This window comes from Anser brachyrhynchus (genome assembly GCF_964034855.1).
Source record: "Anser brachyrhynchus genome assembly, contig: SCAFFOLD_49, whole genome shotgun sequence".
NCBI lineage: Eukaryota > Metazoa > Chordata > Aves > Anseriformes > Anatidae > Anser > Anser brachyrhynchus.
The window spans coordinates 1,166,726-1,186,888 of record NW_027664038.1 but is presented as its reverse complement, the minus strand read 5'-3'; positions in this window follow the sequence as shown (position 1 = coordinate 1,186,888).

Genomic DNA, 20,163 nt, shown 5'->3' with positions numbered 1-20,163 from the left:
CCAAAGCACTCTCTGGACTCACTGCAGTGCATCCCCAGTGGTTCCACTGCACTCTCTGGACTCACTGCAGTGCATCCCCAGGGGTGCCAGTACACTCACTGGACTCACTGCACTGCATCCGCAGTGGTGCCAGTGCACTCTCTGGACTCACTAAACTGCATCCCCAGTGGTGCCAGTGCACTCTCTGGACTCACTGCACTGCATCCCCAGTGGTGCCAGTGCACTCTGTGGACTCACTGCACTGCATCCCCAGTGGTGCCAGTGCACTCTCTGGACTCCCGCCACCGCATCCCCAGTGGTTCCAGTGCACTCTCTGGACTCACTGCACTGCATCCCCAGTGGTGCCAGTACACTCACTGGACTCACTAAACTGCATCCCCAGTGGTGCCAGTGCACTCTGTGGACTCACTGCGCTGCATCCCCTGTGGTGCCAGTGCACTCTCTGGACTCACTGTACTGCATCCCCAGTGGTGCCAGTGCACTCTCTGGACTCCCGCCACCGCATCCCCAGTGGTTCCAGTGCACTCTCTGGACTCACTGCACTGCATCCCCAGTGGTGCCAGTACACTCACTGGACTCACTGCACTGCATCCCCAGTGGTGCCAGTGCACTCTCTGGACTCACTGCACTGCATCCCCAGTGGTGCCAGTGCACTCTCTGGACTCACTGCAGTGCATCCCCAGTGGAGCCAGTGCACTCTCTGGACTCACTGCAGTGCATCCGCAGTGGTGCCATTGCACTCTCTGGACTCACTGAACTGCATCTCCAGTGGTGCAAGAGCACTCTCTGGACTCACTGCAGTGCATCCCGAGTGGTGCCAGTGCACTCTCTGGACTCACTGCACTGCATCCCCACTGGTGCCTGTGCACTCTCTGGACTCACTGCACTGCATCCCCAGTGGTGCTAGTGCACTGTGTGGACTCACTGTACTGCATCCCCAGTGGTGCCAGTGCAATCTCTGGACTCACTGCAGTGCATCCCCAGTGGTGCCAGTGCACTCTCAGGACTCACTGCACTGCATCCCCAGTGGTGCCAGTGCACTCTCTGGACTCACTGCACTGCATCCCCAGTAGTGACCGTGCACTCTCTGGACTCACTGCAGTGCATCCCGAGTGGTGCCAGTGCACTCTCTGGACTCACTGCACTGCATCCCCAGTAGTGCCAGTGCACTCACTGGATTCACTGCATTGCATCCCCAGTGGTGCCAGTGCACTCTCTGGACTCACTGCACTGCATCCCCAGTGGTGCCAGTGCACTCTGTGGACTCACTGTACTGCATCCCCAGTGGTGACAGTGCACTCTCTGGACTCACTGCACTGCATCCCCAGTGGTGCCAGTGCACTTTCTGGACTCACTGCACTGCATCCCCCGTGCTGCCAGTGCAGTCTCTGGAGTAACTGCACTGCATCCCCACTGGTGCCAAAGCACTCTCTGGACTCCCAGCACCGCATCCCCAGTGGTGCCAGTGCACTCTCTGGACTCACTGCAGTGCATCCCCAGTGGTGCCAGTGCACTCTCTGGAGTCACTGCACTGCATCCCCAGTGGTGCCAGTGCACTCTCTGGACTCACTGCAGTGCATCCCCAGTGGTGCCAGTGCACTCTCTGGACTAACTAAAGTGCATTCTCAGTGGTGCCAGTGCACTCTCTGGACTCACTGCAGTGCATCCCCATTGTTGCCAGTACACTCACTGGACTGACTGCACTGCATCCCCAGTGGTGCCAGTGCACTTTCTGGACTCACTAAACTGCATCACCAGTGGTGCCACTGCACTCTCTGGACTCACTGCACTGCTTCACCAGTGGTGCCAGTGCACTCACTGGACTCACTGCAGTGCATCCCCAGTGGTGCCAGTGCACTCTCTGGGCTCACTGCAGTGCATCCCCAGTGGTGCCAGTGCACTCTCTGGACTCACTGCACTGCATCCCCAGTGGTGCCTGTGCGCTCTCTGGAGTCACAGCACTGCATTCTCAGTGGTGCCAGTGCACTCTCTGGACTCACTGCACTGCATCCCCAGGGGTGCCAGTGCACTCTCTGGACTCACTGAACTGCATCCCCAGTGGTGCCAGTGCACTCTCTGGACTCACTGCACTGCATCCCCAGTGCTGGCAGTGCACTCTCTGGACTCACTGCACTGCATCCCCAGTGGTGCCACTGCACTCTCTGGACTCACTGCACTGCATCCCCAGTGGTGCTAGTGCACTGTGTGGACTCACTGTACTGCATCCCCAATGGTGCCAGTGCACTCTCTGGACTCACTGCAGTGCATCCCCAGTGGTGCCAGTGCACTCTCTGGACTCACTGCAGTGCATTCCCTCTGGTGCCAGTGCACTCTCTGCACTCACTGAACTGCATCTCCAGTGGTGCCAGTGCACTCTCTGGACTCACTGCACTGCATCCCCAGTGGTGCCAGTGCACTCTGTGGACTCACTGCACTGCATCCCCAGTGGTGACAGTGCACTCTCTGGAGTAACTGCAGTGCATCCCCACTGGTGCCAAAGCACTCTCTGGACTCACTGCAGTGCATCCCCAGTGGTTCCACTGCACTCTCTGGACTCACTGCAGTGCATCCCCAGGGGTGCCAGTACACTCACTGGACTCACTGCACTGCATCCGCAGTGGTGCCAGTGCACTCTCTGGACTCACTAAACTGCATCCCCAGTGGTGCCAGTGCACTCTCTAGAGTCACTGCGCTGCATCCCCTGTGGTGCCAGTGCACTCTCTGGACTCACTGTACTGCATCCCCAGTGGTTCCAAAGCACTCTCTGGACTCCCGCCACCGCATCCCCAGTGGTTCCAGTGCACTCTCTGGACTCACTGCACCGCATCCCCAGTGGTGCCAGTGCACTCTCTGGAGAGACTGCAGTGCATCCCCAGTGGTGCCAGTGCACTCTCTGGACTCGCGTCAATGCATCCCCAGTGGTGCTAATGCACTCTGGACTCACTGCACTGCATCCCGAGTGGTGCCAGTGCACTCTCTGGACTCACTGCACTGCAACCCCAGTGGTGCCAGTGCACTCTCTGGACTCACTGCAGTGCATCCCTATTGGTGCCAGTGCTCTCTCTGGACTCACTGCACTGCATCCACAGTGGTGCCAGTGCACTCTCTGGACTCACTGCAGTGCATCACCTTTGGTGCCAGTACACTCTCTGGACACACTGAAGTGCATCCCCAGTGGTGCCAGTGCACTCTCTGGACTCACTGCGCTGCATCCCCAGTGGTGCCTGTACACTCACTGGACTCACTGCACTGCATCCCTCGTGGTGCCAGGGCACTCTCTGCAGACACTGCAGTGCATCCCCAAAGGTGACAGTACACTCTCTGGACTCACTGCACCGCATCCCCAGTGTTGCCAGTGCACTCTCTGGACTCACTGCGCTACTCCAGCCGCGGCAGTCGCTCCAGCCGCGGTAGCCCTCCATCCTCGGCAGCTGCGGCAGCCGCGGTGGCCGCTCCAGCCGCGGCAGCCGCTCCGTCCGCGGCATACGCGGCAGACTCTCCAACCGCGGCAGTTGCACCAGCCGCGGAAGCCGCGGCAGCCGCTCCAAACGCGGCAGGCGCTCCAACCGCGGCAACCGCTCCAGCCGTGGCAGCCGCTCCACTCGGTAGCGGCTGGAGCGGCTGCCGCGGCTGGAGCTCCTGCCGCGTTTGGAGCGGTTACCGCGGCTGGAGCGGCTGGAGCGGCTGGAGCGGCTGCCGCGGCTGGAGCGGCTGGAGCGGCTGACGCGGCTGGAGCTCCTGCCGCGTTTGTAGCGGTTACCGCGTCCGGAGCGGCTGGAGCGGCTTCCGCGGCTGGAGCGGCTGCCGCGGCTGGAGGGGCTAACGCGGCTGGAGAGGCTGAGGCGGTTGAATCGTCTAGAGCGTCTGCCGCGGCTGGAGCGGCTTCCGCGGCTGGAGCGGTTGACGCGGTTGGAGCGGAAACCGAGGCTGGAGCGCCACTCTCTGGACTCACTGCACTGCATCACCAGTGGTGCCAGTGCACTCACTGGACTCACTGCACTGCATCACCAGTGGTGCCAGTGCACTCTCTGGACTCACTGCACTGCATCCCCAGTGGCGCTAGTGCACTCTCTGGACTCACTGCAGTGCATCCCCAGTGGTGCCAGTGCACTCTCTGGGCTCACTGCACTGCATCCACAGTGGTGCCAGTGCACTCTCTGGACTCACTGCACTGCATCCCCAGTGGTGCCAGTGCACTCTCTGGACTCACTGCAGTGCATCCCCAGTGGCGCCAGTGCGCTCTCTGGACTCACTGCACTGCATCCCCAGTGGTGCCAGTGCACTCTCTGGACTCACTGCACTGCATCCCCAGTGGTGCCAGTGCACTCTGTGGACTCACTGCAGTGCATCCCCAGTGGTGCCAGTGCGCTCTCTGGACTCACTGCAGTGCATCCCCCGTGGTGCAAGTGCACTCTCTGGACTCACTGGAGTGCATCACCTGTGGTGCCAGTGCACTCTCTGGACTCACTGCACTGCATCCCCAGTGCTGCCAGTGCACTCTCTGGACTCACTGCACTGCAACCCCAGTGGAGCCAGTGCACTCTCTGGACTCACTGCAGGGCATCCCCAGTGGTGCCAGTGCGCTCTCTGGACTCACTGCACTGCATCCCCAGTGGTGCCAGGGCACTCTCTGGACTCACTGCACTGCATCCCCAGTCCTGCCAGTGCACTCTCTGGACTCACTGCAGTGCATCCCCAGTGGTGCCAGTACACTCACTGGACTGACTGAAGTGCATCCCCAGTGGTGCCACTGCACTCCCTGGACTCACTGCACTGCTACAGCCGCGGCAGCCGCTCCAGCCGCGGTAGCCCTCCAGCCGTGGCAGCCGCTCCACTCGTAAGCGGCTGGACAGGCTGCCGCGGCTGGAGCGGCTGGAGCGGCTGCCGCGGCTGGAGCGGCTGCCGCGGATGGAGAGGCTGGCGCGGCTGGAGGGGCTGGAGGGCCTGCCGTGGCTGGAGCGGCTGGAGCGGCTGCCGCGGAAAGAGCGTCTGCCGCGGCTGGAGGGGCTACCGCGGGGTTGACTCGGATGGAACGGATGCCGAGTCTGGAGCGGCACTCTCTGGACTCACTGAAATGCATTCTCAGTGGTGCCAGTGGACTCTCTGGACACACTGAAGTGCATTTTCAGTGGTGCCAGTGCACTCTCTGGGCTCACTGCACTGCATCCACAGTGGTGCCAGTGCACTCTCTGGACTCACTGCACTGCATCCCCAGTGGTGCCAGTGCACTCTCTGGACTCACTGCAGTGCATCCCCAATGGTGCCAGTGCACTCTCTGGACTCACTGCACTGCATCCCCAGTGGTGCCATTGCACTCTCTGGAGTCACTGCACCGCATTCCCACTGGTGTCAGTGCAGTCTGTGGACTCACTGCACTGCATCCCCAGTGGTGCCAAAGCACTCTCTGGACTCCAGGCACCGCAACCCCAGTGGTGTCAGTGCACTCTCTGGACTCCCGGCACCGTATCCCCAGTGGTGCCAGTGCATTCTCTGGACTCACGGCACTGCATCCCCAGTGGTGCCAGTGCACTCTCTGGACTAACTGCAGTGCATTCCCAGTGTTGCCGGGGCACTCTCTGGACTCACAGCACTGCATGCCCAGTGGTGCCAGTGCACTCTCTGGACTCACTGCATTGCATCCCCAGTGATGCCAGTGCACTCTCTGGACTCACTGCACTGCATCCCCAGTGGTGCCAGTGCACTCTCTGGACTCACTGCAGTGCATCCCCAATGGTGCCAGTGCACTCTCTTTACTCACTGCACTGCATCCCCAAGGTGCCAGTGCACTCTCTGGACTCACTGCACTGCTCCAGCCGCGGCAGCCTCTCCAGCCGCACCAGCCGCGGCATCCGCTCCAGCCGCGTTAACCGCTCCAGCCGCGGTAGCTCCTCCAGCCGCGCCAGCCGCTCCAGCCGCGGCAGCCGCTCTAGCCGCTGCAGCCGCTCCAGCCGCTCCAGCCGCGGCATCCGCTCCAGCCGCTCCAGCCGCGGCAGCCGCTCCAACCGCGGCAGCCGCTCCAGCCGCGGCAGCCGCTCCAGCCGCTCCAGCCGAGTCAGCCGCTCCAGCCGCTACCGAGTGGAGCGGCTCCAACGACTGGAGGGCTACCGCGGCTGGAGCGGCTGCCGCGGCTGGAGCAGTGCAGTGAGTCCAGGGAGTGCAAAGGCACTAGTGGGGATGGAGTGCAGTGAGTCCAAAGACTTCACTGTCACCACTGGGAATGCAGTGCAGTGAGTCCAGAGAGTGTACTGAAACCACTGGGGATGCAGTGCAGTGAGTCCAGAGAGTGCACTGGCACCACTGAGAATGCACTTCAGTGTGTCCAGAGAGTGCACTGGCACCACTGGTGATGCACTGCAGTGAGTCCAGAGAGTGCACTGGCACCACTGGGGATGCAGTGCAGTGAGTCCAGAGAGTGCACTGGCAGCACTGGGGATGCAGTGCAGTGAGTAAAGAGAGTGCACTGGCACCACTAGGGATGCACTGCAGTGAGTCCAGAGAGTGCACTGGCACCACTGGGGATGCGGTGCAGTGAGTCCAGAGAGTGGACTGGCACCACTGGTGATGCAGTGCAGTGAGTCCAGAGAGTGCACTGGAACCACTGGGGATGCGGTGGCGGGAGTCCAGAGAGTGCTTTGGCACCACTGGGGATGCAGTACAGTGAGTCCAGAGAGTGCACTGGCACCACTGGGGATGCAGCGCAGTGACTCTAGAGAGTGCACTGGCACCACTGGGGATGCGGTGCAGTGAGTCCAGAGAGTGCACTGGCACCACTCAGGGTGCAGTGCGGTGAGTCCAGAGAGTGCACTGGCACCACTGGGGATGCAGTACAGTGAGTCCAGAGAGTGCACTGGCACCACTGGGGATGCAGTGCAGTGAGTCCAGAGAGTGCACTGGCACCACTGGGGATGCACTGCAGTGAGTCCAGAGTGCACAATCACCACTGGGGATGCAGTGCAGTGAGTCCAGAGAGTGCACTGGCACCACTGGGGATGCAGTGACGCGAGTCCAGAGAGTGCACTGGCACCACTGGGGATGCAGTGACGCGAGTCCAGAGAGTGCACTGGCACCACTGGGGATGCACTGCAGTCACTCCAGAGAGCGCACTGGCACCACTGGGGATGCAGTGCAGTGACGCCAGAGAGTGCACTGGCAGCACTGGGGATGCAGTGCAGTGAGTCCAGAGAGTGCACTGGCACCACTGGGGATGCAGCGCAGTGAGTCCAGAGAGTGCACTGGCACCACTGGGGATGCCCTGCAGTGACTCCAGAGAGTGCACTGGCACCACTGGGGATGCACTACCGTGAGTCCAGGGATAGCACTGGCAGCACTGGGGATGCAGTGCAGTGAGTCCAGAGAGTGCTCTGGCACCACTGGGGATGCCCTGCAGTGAGCCCAGAGAGTGCACTGGCACCACTGGGGATGCAGTGCAGTGAGTCCAGTGAGTGCACTGGCACCACTGGGGATGCAGTGCAGTGAGTCCAGAGAGTGCACTGGCACCACAGAGAATGCACTTCAGTGAGTCCAGAGAGTGAACTGGCTCCACTGGGGATGCACTGCAGTGAGTCCAGAGAGTGCACTGGCACCACTGGGAATGCAGTGCAGTGAGTACAGAGAGTGCACTGGCACCACTGATGATGCAGTACAGTGAGTCCAGTGAGTGCACTGGCACAACAGGGGATGTAGTGCAGTGACTCGAGAGAGTGCACTGGAACCACTGGGGATGCAGTGCCGCGAGTCCAGAGAGTGCACTGGCTCCACTGGGGATGCGGTGCCGGAGGTCCAGAGAGTGCATTGGCACCACTGGGGATGCAGTGCAGTGACTCCAGAGAGTGCACTGGCACCACTGGGGATGCACTGCAGTGAGCCCAGAGAGTGCACTGTGAACACTGGGGATGCAGTGCAGTGAGTCCAGAGAGTGCACTGGCACCACTGGGGATGCAGTGCAGTGAGTCCAGAGTGTGCACTGGCACCACTGGGGATGCACTGCAGTGAGTCCAGAGATTGCACTGGCACCACTGGGGATGCACTGCAGTGAGTCCAGAGAATGCACTGGCACCACTGGGGATGCAGTGCAGTGAGTCCAGTGAGTGCACTGGCTCCACTGTGGATGCACTGCAGTGAGTCCAGAGAGTGCACTGGCACCACTGGGGATGCAGTGCAGTGAGTCCAGAGAGTGCACTGGCACCACTGGAGATGCAGTGCAGTGAGTCCAGAGAGTGCACTGGCACCACTGGGGATGCAGTACAGTGAGTCCAGAGAGTGCACTGGCACCACTGGGGATGCACAGCAGTGAGTCCAGAGAGTGCATTGGCACCACTAGTGATGCAGTGCAGTGAGTCCAGAGAGTGCACTGGCACCATTGGATATGCAGTGCAGTGAGTCCAGAGAGTGCACTGGCACCACTGGGGATGCAGTGCAGTGAGTCCAGAGAGTGCACTGGCACCACTGGGGATGCACTGCAGTGAGTCCAGAGAGTGCACTGGCACCACTGGGGATGCACTGCAGTGAGTCCAGAGAGTTCACTGGCACCACTGGAGATGCACTTCAGTGAGTGCAGAGACTGCACTGGCACCACTGGGGATGCAGTGCATGAGTCCAGTGAGTGTACTGGCACCACTGGGGATGCAGTGCAGTGAGTCCAGAGATTGCATTGGCACCACTTGGGATGCACTGCAGTGAGTCCACAGAGTGCACTTGCACCACTGGGGATGCAGTGCAGTGAGTCCAGAGAGTGCACTGACACCACTGGGGATGCAGTGCAGTGAGTCCAGAGAGTGCTGTGGCACCACTGGGGATGCAGTACAGTGAGTCCAGAGAGTGCACTGGCACCACTGGGGATGCACAGCAGTGAGTCCAGAGAGTGCATTGGCACCACTGGGGATGCAGTGCAGTGAGTCCAAGAGTGCACTGGCACCATTGGAGATGCAGTGCAGTGAGTCCAGAGAGTGCACTGGCACCACTGGGGATGCACAGCAGTGAGTCCACAGAGTGCACAGGCACGATTGGGGATGCAGTGCAGTGAGTCCAGAGAGTGCACTGGCACCACTGGGGATGCAGTACAGTGAGTCCAGAGAGTGCACTGGCACCACTGGGGATGCACAGCAGTGAGTCCAGAGAGTGCATTGGCACCACTGGGGATGCAGTGCAGTGAGTCCAGAGAGTGCACTGGCACCATTGGAGATGCAGTGCAGTGAGTCCAGAGAGTGCACTGGCACCACTGGGGATGCAGTGCAGTGAGTCCAGAGAGTGCACTGGCACCACTGGGGATGCACTGCAGTGAGTCCAGAGAGTTCACTGGCACCACTGGAGATGCACAGCAGTGAGTCCAGAGAGTGCATTGGCACCACTGGGGATGCAGTGCAGTGAGTCCAGAGAGTGCACTGGCAACACTGGGGATGCACTGCAGTGAGTCCAGAGAGTGCACTGGCACCACTTGGGATGCACTGCAGTGAGTCCAGAGTGTGCACTGGCACCACTGGGAATGCAGTACAGTGAGTCCAGAGAGTGCACTGGCACCACTGGGGATGCAGTGCAGTGAGTCCAGAGAGTGCACTGGCACCGCTGGGGATGCAGTGCAGTGAGTCCAGAGAGTGCACTGGCACCACTGGGGATGCACTGCAGTGAGTCCAGAGAGTTCACTGGCACCACTGGAGATGCACTTCAGTGAGTGCAGAGACTGCACTGGCACCACTGGGGATGCAGTGCAGTGAGTCCAGTGAGTGTACTGGCACCACTGGGGATGCACTGCAGTGAGTCCAGAGAGTGCATTGGCACCACTTGGGATGCAGTGCAGTGAGTCCAGAGAGTGCACTGGCACCACTGGGGATGCAGTGCAGTGAGTCCAGAGAGTGCACTGGCACCAATGGGGATGCACTTCAGTGAGTCCACAGAGTGCACTGGCACCACTGGGGATGCAGTGCAGTGAGTCCAGAGAGTGCACTGGCACCATTGGAGATGCAGTGCAGTGAGTCCAGAGAGTGCACTGGCACCACTGGGGATGCAGTGCAGTGAGTCCAGAGAGTGCACTGGCACCACTGGGGATGCACTGCAGTGAGTCCAGAGAGTTCACTGGCACCACTGGGGATGCACTTCAGTGAGTGCAGAGACTGCACTGGCACCACTGGGGATGCAGTGCAGTGAGTCCAGTGAGTGTACTGGCACCACTGGGGATGCACTGCAGTGAGTCCAGAGAGTGCATTGGCACCACTTGGGATGCACTGCAGTGAGTCCAGAGAGTGCACTTGCACCACTGGGGATGCAGTGCAGTGAGTCCAGAGAGTGCACTGGCACCACTTCGGATGCGGTGCAGTGAGTCCAGAGAGTGCACTGGCACCAATGGGGATGCACAGCAGTGAGTCCACAGAGTGCACTGGCACCACTGGGGATGCGGTGCAGTGAGTCCAGAGAGTGCACTGGCACCAATGGGGATGCACAGCAGTGAGTCCACAGAGTGCACTGGCACCACTGGGGATGCAGTACAGTGAGTCCAGAGAGTGCACTGGCACCACTGGGGATGCACTGCAGTGAGTCCAGAGAGTGCTCTTGCACCACTGGCGATGCAGTGCAGTGAGTCCAGAGAGTGCACAAGCACCACTGGGGATGCAGTGCAGTGAGTCCAGTGAGTGTACTGGCACCACTGGGGATGCACTGCAGTGAGTCCAGAGAGTGCACTGGCACCACTGAGAATGCACTTCAGTGAGTCCAGAGAGTGCACTGGCACCACTGGGGATGCAGTGCAGTGAGTCCAGAGAGTGCACTGGCACCACTGGGGATGCACTTCAGTGAGTCCAGAGAGTGCACGGGCTCCACTGGGAATGCACTGCAGTGAGTCCACAGAGTGCACTGGCACCACTGGGGATGCAGTGCAGTGAGTCCAGAGAGTGCACTGGCTCCACTGGGGATGCAGTGCAGTGAGTCCAGAGAGTGGACTGGCACCACTGGAGATGCAGTGCAGTGACTCCACAGAGTGCACTAGCACCACTGGGGATGCAGTGCAGTGAGTCCAGAGAGTGCACTGGCAACACTGGGGATGCAGTGCAGTGAGTCCAGAGAGTGCAGTGGCACCACTGGGGATGCAGTGCAGTGAGTCCAGAGAGTGCACTGGCACCACTGGGGATGCACTGCAGTGAGTCCAGAGAGTTCACTGGCACCACTGGAGATGCACTTCAGTGAGTGCAGAGACTGCACTGGCACCACTGGGGATGCAGTGCAGTGAGTCCAGTGAGTGTACTGGCACCACTGGGGATGCACTGCAGTGAGTCCAGAGAGTGCACTGGCACCACTGGGGATGCACTGCAGTGAGCCCAGAGAGTGCACTGGCACCACTGGGGATGCACTGCAGTGAGTCCAGTGAGTGCACTGGCACCACTGGGGATGCAGTGCAGTGAGTCCAGAGAGTGCACTGGCACCACTGGTGATGCAGTTTAGTGAGTCCAGAGAGTGCACTGGCACCACTGGGGATGCAGTGCAGTGAGTCCAGGGAGTGTACTGGCAACACTGGGGATGCACTGCAGTGAGTCCAGAGAGTGCACTGGCACCACTGAGAATGCACTTCAGTGAGTCCAGAGAGTGCACTGGCACCACTGGGGATGCAGTGCAGTGAGTCCAGAGAGTGCACTGGCACCACTGGGGATGCACTGCAGTGAGTCCAGAGAGTTCACTGGCACCACTGGGGATGCACAGCAGTGAGTCCAGAGAGTGCATTGGCACCACTGGGGATGCAGTGCAGTGAGTCCAGAGAGTGCAGTGGCAACACTGGGGATGCACTGCAGTGAGTCCAGAGAGTGCACTGGCACCACTTGGGATGCACTGCAGTGAGTCCAGAGTGTGCACTGGCACCACTGGGAATGCAGTACAGTGAGTCCAGAGAGTGCACTGGCACCACTGGGGATGCAGTGCAGTGAGTCCAGAGAGTGCACTGGCACCACTGGGGATGCAGTGCAGTGAGTCCAGAGAGTGCACTGGCACCACTGGGGATGCACTGCAGTGAGTCCAGAGAGTTCACTGGCACCACTGGAGATGCACTTCAGTGAGTGCAGAGACTGCACTGGCACCACTGGGGATGCAGTGCAGTGAGTCCAGTGAGTGTACTGGCACCACTGGGGATGCACTGCAGTGAGTCCAGAGAGTGCACTGGCACCACTGGGGATGCACTGCAGTGAGTCCAGAGAGTGCACTTGCACCACTGGGGATGCAGTGCAGTGAGTCCAGAGAGTGCACTGGCACCACTGGGGATGCGGTGCAGTGAGTCCAGAGAGTGCACTGGCACCACTGGGGATGCAGTGCAGTGAGTCCAGAGAGTGCATTGGCACCACTGGGGATGCACTGCAGTGAGTCCAGAGAGTGCACTGGCACCACTGGGGATGCACTGCAGTGAGTCCACAGAGTGCACTGGTACCACTGGGGATGCAGTGCAGTGAGTCCAGAGAGTGCACTGGCACCACTGGGGATGCACTGCAGTGAGTCCAGAGAGTGCACTGGCACCACTGGGGATGCAGTGCAGTGAGTCCAGAGAGTGCACTGGCACCACTGGGGATGCACTGCAGTGAGTCCAGAGAGTGCACTGGCACCACTGGGGATGCACTGCAGTGAGTCCACAGAGTGCACTGGCACCACTGAGAATGCACTTCAGTGAGTCCAGAGAGTGCACTGGTACCACTGGGGATGCACTGCAGTGATTTCAGAGAGTGCACTAGCACCACTGGGGATGCAGTGCAGTGAATCCAGTGAGTGCACTGGCACCACTGGGGATGCAGTGCAGTGAGTCAAGAGAGTGCATTGGCACCACTGGGGATGCAGTGCAGTGAGTCCAGAGAGTGCACTGGCACCACTGGGGATGCACTGCAGTGAGTCCACAGAGTGCACTGGTACCACTGGGGATGCAGTGCAGTGAGTCCAGAGAGTGCACTGGCACCACTGGGGATGCACTGCAGTGAGTCCAGAGAGTGCACTGGCACCACTGGGGATGCAGTGCAGTGAGTCCAGAGAGTGCACTGGCACCACTGGGGATGCAGTGCAGTGAGTCCAGAGAGTGCACTGGCAGCACTGGGGATGCAGTGCAGTGAGTCCAGAGAGTGCACTGGCACCACTGGGGATGCACTGCAGTGAGTCCAGAGAGCGCACTGGCACCACTGGGGATGCACTGCAGTGAGTCCACAGAGTGCACTGGCACCACTGAGAATGCACTTCAGTGAGTCCAGAGAGTGCACTGGTACCACTGGGGATGCACTGCAGTGAGTCCAGAGAGTGCACTAGCACCACTGGGGATGCAGTTCAGTGAATCCAGTGAGTGCACTGGCACCACTGGGGATGCAGTGCAGTGAGTCAAGAGAGTGCACTGGCACCACTGGGGATGCACTGCAGTGAGCCCAGAGAGTGCACTGGCACCACTGGGGATGCGGTGCCGGGAGTCCAGAGAGTGCACTGGCACCACTGGGGATGCACTGCAGTGAGTCCAAAGAGTGCACTGGCACCACTGGGGATGCACTGCAGTGAGTCCAGAGAGTGCTCTGGCACCACTGGGGATGCACTGCAGTGAGTCCAGAGAGTGCACTGGCACCACTGGGGATGCAGTGCAGTGAGTCCAGAGAGGGCACTGGCACCACTGGTGATGCACTGCAGTTACTCCAGAGAGTGCACTGGCACCACTGGGGATGCGGTGCGGTGAGTCCAGAGAGTGCACTGGCACCACTGGGGATGCAGCGCAGTCAGTCCAGTGAGTGTACTGGCACCACTGGGGATGCACTGCAGTGAGTCCACAGAGTGCACTGGCACCACTGAGAATGCCCTTCAGTGAGTCCAGAGAGTGCACTGGCACCACTGGGGATGCACTGCAGTGAGTCCACAGAGTGCACTAGCACCACTGGGGATGCAGTGCAGTGACTCCAGAGAGTGCACTGGCACCACTGGGGATGCACTTCAGTGAGTCCAGAGAGTGCACTGGCACCACTGGGGATGCAGTGCAGTGAGTCCAGAGAGTGCATTGGCACCACTGGGGATGCACTGCAGTGAGTCCAGAGAGTGCACTGGCACCACTGGGGATGCACTGCAGTGAGTCCACAGAGTGCACTGGTACCACTGGGGATGCAGTCCAGTGAGTCCAGAGAGTGCACTGGCACCACTGGGGATGCACTGCAGTGAGTCCAGAGAGTGCACTGGCACCACTGGGGATGCAGTGCAGTGAGTCCAGAGAGTGCACTGGCACCACTGGGGATGCAGTGCAGTGAGTCCAGAGAGTGCACTGGCACCACTGGGGATGCAGTGCAGTGAGTCCAGAGAGTGCAGTGGCACCACTGGGGATGCACTGCAGTGAGTCCAGAGAGTGCACTGGCACCACTGGGGATGCACTTCAGTGAGTCCACAGAGTGCACTGGCACCACTGAGAATGCACTTCAGTGAGTCCAGAGAGTGCACTGGTACCACTGGGGATGCAGTGCAGTGAGTCCAGAGAGTGCACTAGCACCACTGGGGATGCAGTGCAGTGAATCCAGTGAGTGCAGTGGCACCACTGGGGATGCAGTACAGTGAGTCCAGAGAGTGCACTGGAACCACTGGGGATGCACTGCAGTGAGTCCAGAGAGTGCACTGGCACCACTGGGGATGCACTGCAGTGAGTCCAGAGAGTGTACTGGCACCACTGGGGATGCAGTTTAGTGAGTCCAGAGAGTGCACTGGCACCACTGAGAATGCACTTCAGTGAGTCCAGAGAGCGCACTGGCAATACTGGGGATGCAGTGCAGTGAGTCCAGAGAGTGCACTGGCACCACTGAGAATGCACTTCAGTGAGTCCAGTGAGTGCACTGGCACCACTGGGGATGAACTGCAGTGAGTCCAGAGAGTGCACTAGCACCACTGGGAATGTAGTGCAGTGAATCCAGTGAGTGCACTGGCACCAGTGGGGATGCACTGCAGTGAGTCCAGAGAGTGCACTGGCACTACTGGGGATGCACTGCAGTGAGCCCAGAGAGTGCACTGGCACCACTGGAGATGCAGTACACTGAGTCCAGTGAATGCACTGGCAACACTGGGGATGCAGTGCAGTGAGTCCAGAGAGTGCACTGGCACCACTGGTGATGCAGTATAGTGAGTCCAGAGAGTGCACTGGCACCACTGGGGATGCACTGCAGTGAGTCCAGAGAGTGCACTGCCACCACTGGGGATGCACTGCAGTGAGTCCAGAGAGTGCACTGGCACCACTGATGATGCAGTACAGTGAGTCCAGTGAGTGCACTGGCACCACTGGGGATGTAGTGCAGTGACTCGAGAGAGTGCACTGGCACCACTGGGGATGCAGTGCAGTTAGTCCAGAGAGTGCACTGGCACCACTTGTGATGCAGTGCAGTGAGTCCAGAGAGTGCACTGGCACCACTGGGGATGCAGTGCAGTGAGTCCAGAGAGTGCATTGGCACCACTGGGGATGCAGTGCAGTGAGTCCAGAGAGTGCACTGGCACCACTGGGGATGCACTGCAGTGAGTCCACAGAGTGCACTGGTACCACTGGGGATGCAGTGCAGTGAGTCCAGAGAGTGCACTGGCACCACTGGGGATGCAGTGCAGTGAGTCCAGAGAGTGCACTGGCAGCACTGGGGATGCAGTGCAGTGAGTCCAGAGAGTGCACTGGCACCACTGGGGATGCACTGCAGTGAGTCCAGAGAGCGCACTGGCACCACTGGGGATGCACTGCAGTGAGTCCACAGAGTGCACTGGCACCACTGGGGATGCAGTGCAGTGAGTCCAGAGAGTGCACTGGTACCACTGGGGATGCACTGCAGTGAGTCCAGAGAGTGCACTGGCACCACTGGGGATGCAGTGCAGTGAATCCAGTGAGTGCACCTGCACCACTGGGGATGCAGTGCAGTGAGTCAAGAGAGTGCACTGGCACCACTGGGGATGCACTGCAGTGAGCCCAGAGAGTGCACTGGCACCACTGGGGATGCGGTGCCGGGAGTCCAGAGAGTGCACTGGCACCACTGGGGATGCAGTGCAGTGAGTCCAGAGAGTGCACTGGCACCACTGGGGATGCACTGCAGTCACTCCAGAGAGTGCACTGGCACCACTGGGGATGCACTGCAGTGAGTCCAGAGAGTGCACTGGCACCACTGGGGATGCAGTGCAGTGAGTACAGAGAGGGCACTGGCACCACTGGTGATGCACTGCAGTTACTCCAGAGAGTGCACTGGCACCACTGGGGATGCGGTGCGGTGAGTCCAGAGAGTGCACTGGCACCACTGGGGATGCAGTGCAGTCAGTCCAGTGAGTGTACTGGCACCACTGGGGATGCACTGCAGTGAGTCCAGAGAGTGCACTGGCACCACTGAGAATGCCCTTCAGTGAGTCCAGAGAGTGCACTTGCCCACTGGGGATGCACTGCAGTGAGTCCACAGAGTGCACTAGCACCACTGGGGATGCAGTGCAGTGACTCCAGAGAGTGCACTGGCACCACTGGGGATGCACTTCAGTAAGTCCAGAGAGTGCACTGGCACCACTGGGGATGCAGTGCAGTGAGTCCAGAGAGTGCACTGGCACAACTGGGGATGCACTGCAGTGAGTCCAGAGAGTGCTCTGGCACCACTGGGGATGCAGTGCAGTGAGTCCAGAGAGTGCACTGGCACCACTGGGGATGCAGTGCAGTGAGTCCAGAGAGTGCACTGGCACCACTGGTGATGCACTGCAGTTACTCCAGAGAGTGCACTGGCAAAACTGGGGATGCGCTGCGGTGAGTCCAGAGAGTGCACTGGCACCACTGGGGATGCAGTGCAGTCAGTCCAGTGAGTGTACTGGCACCACTGGGGAAACACTGCAGTGAGTCCAGAGAGTGCACTGGCACCACTGAGAATGCCCTTCAGTGAGTCCAGAGAGTGCACTGGCACCACTGGGGATGCAGTGCAGTGAGTCCACAGAGTGCACTAGCACCACTGGGGATGCAGTGCAGTGAGTCCAGAGAGTGCACTGGCACCACTGGGGATGCACTTCAGTGAGTCCAGAGAGTGCACGCGCTCCACTGGGGATGCAGTACAGTGAGTCCAGAGAGTGCACTGGCACCACTGGGGATGCAGTGCAGTGAGTCCAGAGAGTGCACTGGCAGCACAGAGGATGCAGTGCAGTGAGTCCAGAGAGTGCTCTGGCACCACTGGGGATGCAGTGCAGTGAGTCCAGAGAGTGCACTGGCACCACTGGGGATGCAGTGCAGTGAGTCCAGAGAGTGCACTGGCACCATTGGGGATGCACTTCAATGAGTCCAGAGAGTGCACTGGCACCACTGGTGATGCAGTGCAGTGAGTCCAGAGAGTGCACTGGCACCACTGGGGATGCACTGCAGTGAGTCCAGAGAGTGCACTGGCACCACTGGGGATGCAGTGCAGTGAGTCCAGAGAGTGCACTGGCTCCAGAGGGAATGCACTGCAGTGAGTCCAGTGAGTGCACTGGCACCACTGGGGATGCAGTGCAGTGAGTGCAGAGAGTGCACTGGCACCACTGGACATGCAGTGCAGTGAGTCCAGAGAGTGCAGTGGCACCACTGGGGATGCAGTGCAGTGAGTCCAGAGAGTGCACTGGCAGCACTGGGGATGCACTGCAGTGAGTCCACAGAGTGCACTGGCAATACTGGTGATGCAGTGCAGTGAGTCCAGAGAGTGCACTGGCACCACTGGGGATGCACTGAAGTGAGTCCAGAGAGTGCACTGGCACCACTGGGGATGCAGTGCAGTGAGTCCAGAGAGTGCACTGGCAACACTGGGGTTGCACTGCAGTGAGTCCAGAGAGTGCTCTGGCACCACTGGGGATGCAGTGCAGTGAGTCCAGAGAGTGCACTGGCACCACTGGGGAAGCAGTGCAGTGAGTACAGAGAGTGCACTGGCACCACTGGTGATGCACTGCAGTTACTCCAGAGAGTGCACTGGCACCACTGGGGATGCGGTGCGGTTAGTCCAGAGAGTGCACTGGCACCACTGGGGATGCAGTGCAGTCAGTCCAGTGAGTGTACTGGCACCACTGGGGAAACACTGCAGTGAGTCCAGAGAGTGCACTGGCACCACTGGGGATGCACTGCAGTGAATCCACAAAGTGCACTAGCACCACTGGGGATGCAGTGCAGTGAGTCCAGAGAGTGCACTGGCACCACTGGGGATGCACTTCAGTGAGTCCAGAGAGTGCACGCGCTCCACTGGGGATGCAGTACAGTGAGTCCAGAGAGTGCACTGGCACCACTGGGGATGCAGTGCAGTGAGTCCAGAGAGTGCACTGGCAGCACAGAGGATGCAGTGCAGTGAGTCCAGAGAGTGCTCTGGCACCACTGGGGATGCAGTGCAGTGAGTCCAGAGAGTGCACTGGCACCACTGGGGATGCAGTGCAGTGAGTCCAGAGAGTGCACTGGCACCACTGGGGATGCACTTCAATGAGTCCAGAGAGTGCACTGGCACCACTGGTGATGCACTGCAGTGAGTCCAGAGAGTGCACTGGCACCACTGGGGATGCAGTGCAGTGAGTCCAGAGAGTGCACTGGCTCCAGAGGGAATGCACTGCAGTGAGTCCAGTGAGTGCACTGGCACCACTGGGGATGCAGTGCAGTGAGTGCAGAGAGTGCACTGGCACCACTGGGGATGCACTGCAGTGAGTCCAGAGAGTGCAGTGGCACCACTGGGGATGCAGTGCAGTGAGTCCAGAGAGTGCACTGGCAGCACTGGGGATGCAGTGCAGTGAGTCAAGAGAGTGCACTGGCACCACTGGGGATGCACTGCAGTGAGCCCAGAGAGTGCACTGGCACCACTGGGGATGCGGTGCCGGGAGTCCAGAGAGTGCACTGCCACCACTGGGGATGCAGTGCAGTGAGTCCAGAGAGTGCACTGGCACCACTGGGGATGCACTGCAGTCACTCCAGAGAGTGCACTGGCACCACTGGGGATGCACTGCAGTGAGTCCAGAGAGTGCACTGGCACCACTGGGGATGCAGTGCAGTGAGTACAGAGAGGGCACTGGCACCACTGGTGATGCACTGCAGTTACTCCAGAGAGTGCACTGGCACCACTGGGGATGCGGTGCGGTGAGTCCAGAGAGTGCACTGGCACCACTGGGGATGCAGTGCAGTCAGTCCAGTGAGTGTACTGGCACCACTGGGGATGCACTGCAGTGAGTCCAGAGAGTGCACTGGCACCACTGAGAATGCCCTTCAGTGAGTCCAGAGAGTGCACTGGCACCACTGGGGATGCACTGCAGTGAGTCCACAGAGTGCACAGGCACCACTGGGGATGCAGTGCAGTGAGTCCAGAGACTGCACTGGCACCACTGGGGATGCACTTCAGTGAGTCCAGAGAGTGCACTGGCACCACTGGGGATGCAGTGCAGTGAGTCCAGAGAGTGCATTGGCACCACTTGGGATGCAGTGCAGTGAGTCCAGAGAGTGCACTGGCACCACTGGGGATGCACTGCAGTGAGTCCACAGAGTGCACTGGTACCACTGGGGATGCAGTGCAGTGAGTCCAGAGAGTGCACTGGCACCACTGGGGATGCACTGCAGTGAGTCCAGAGAGTGCACTGGCACCACTGGGGATGCACTGCAGTGAGTCCAGAGAGTGCACTGGCACCACTGGGGATGCAGTGCAGTGAGTCCAGAGAGTGCACTGGCAGCACTGGGGATGCAGTGCAGTGAGTCCAGAGAGTGCACTGGCACCACTGGGGATGCACTGCAGTGAGTCCAGAGAGCGCACTGGCACCACTGGGGATGCACTGCAGTGAGTCCAGAGAGTGCACTGGCACCACTGGGGATGCACTGCAGTGAGCCCAGAGAGTGCACTGGCACCACTGGGGATGCGGTGCCGGGAGTCCAGAGAGTGCACTGGCACCACTGGGGATGCAGTGCAGTGAGTCCAGAGAGTGCACTGGCACCACTGGGGATGCAGTGCAGTGAGTCCAGAGAGTGCACTGGCACCACTGGGGATGCACTGCAGTGAGTCCAGAGAGTGCTCTGGCACCACTGGGGATGCAGTGCAGTGAGTCCAGAGAGTGCACTGGCACCACTGGGGATGCAGTGCAGTGAGTCCAGAGAGTGCACTGGCACCACTGGTGATGCACTGCAGTTACTCCAGAGAGTGCACTGGCAAAACTGGGGATGCGGTGCGGTGAGTCCAGAGAGTGCACTGGCACCACTGGGGATGCAGTGCAGTCAGTCCA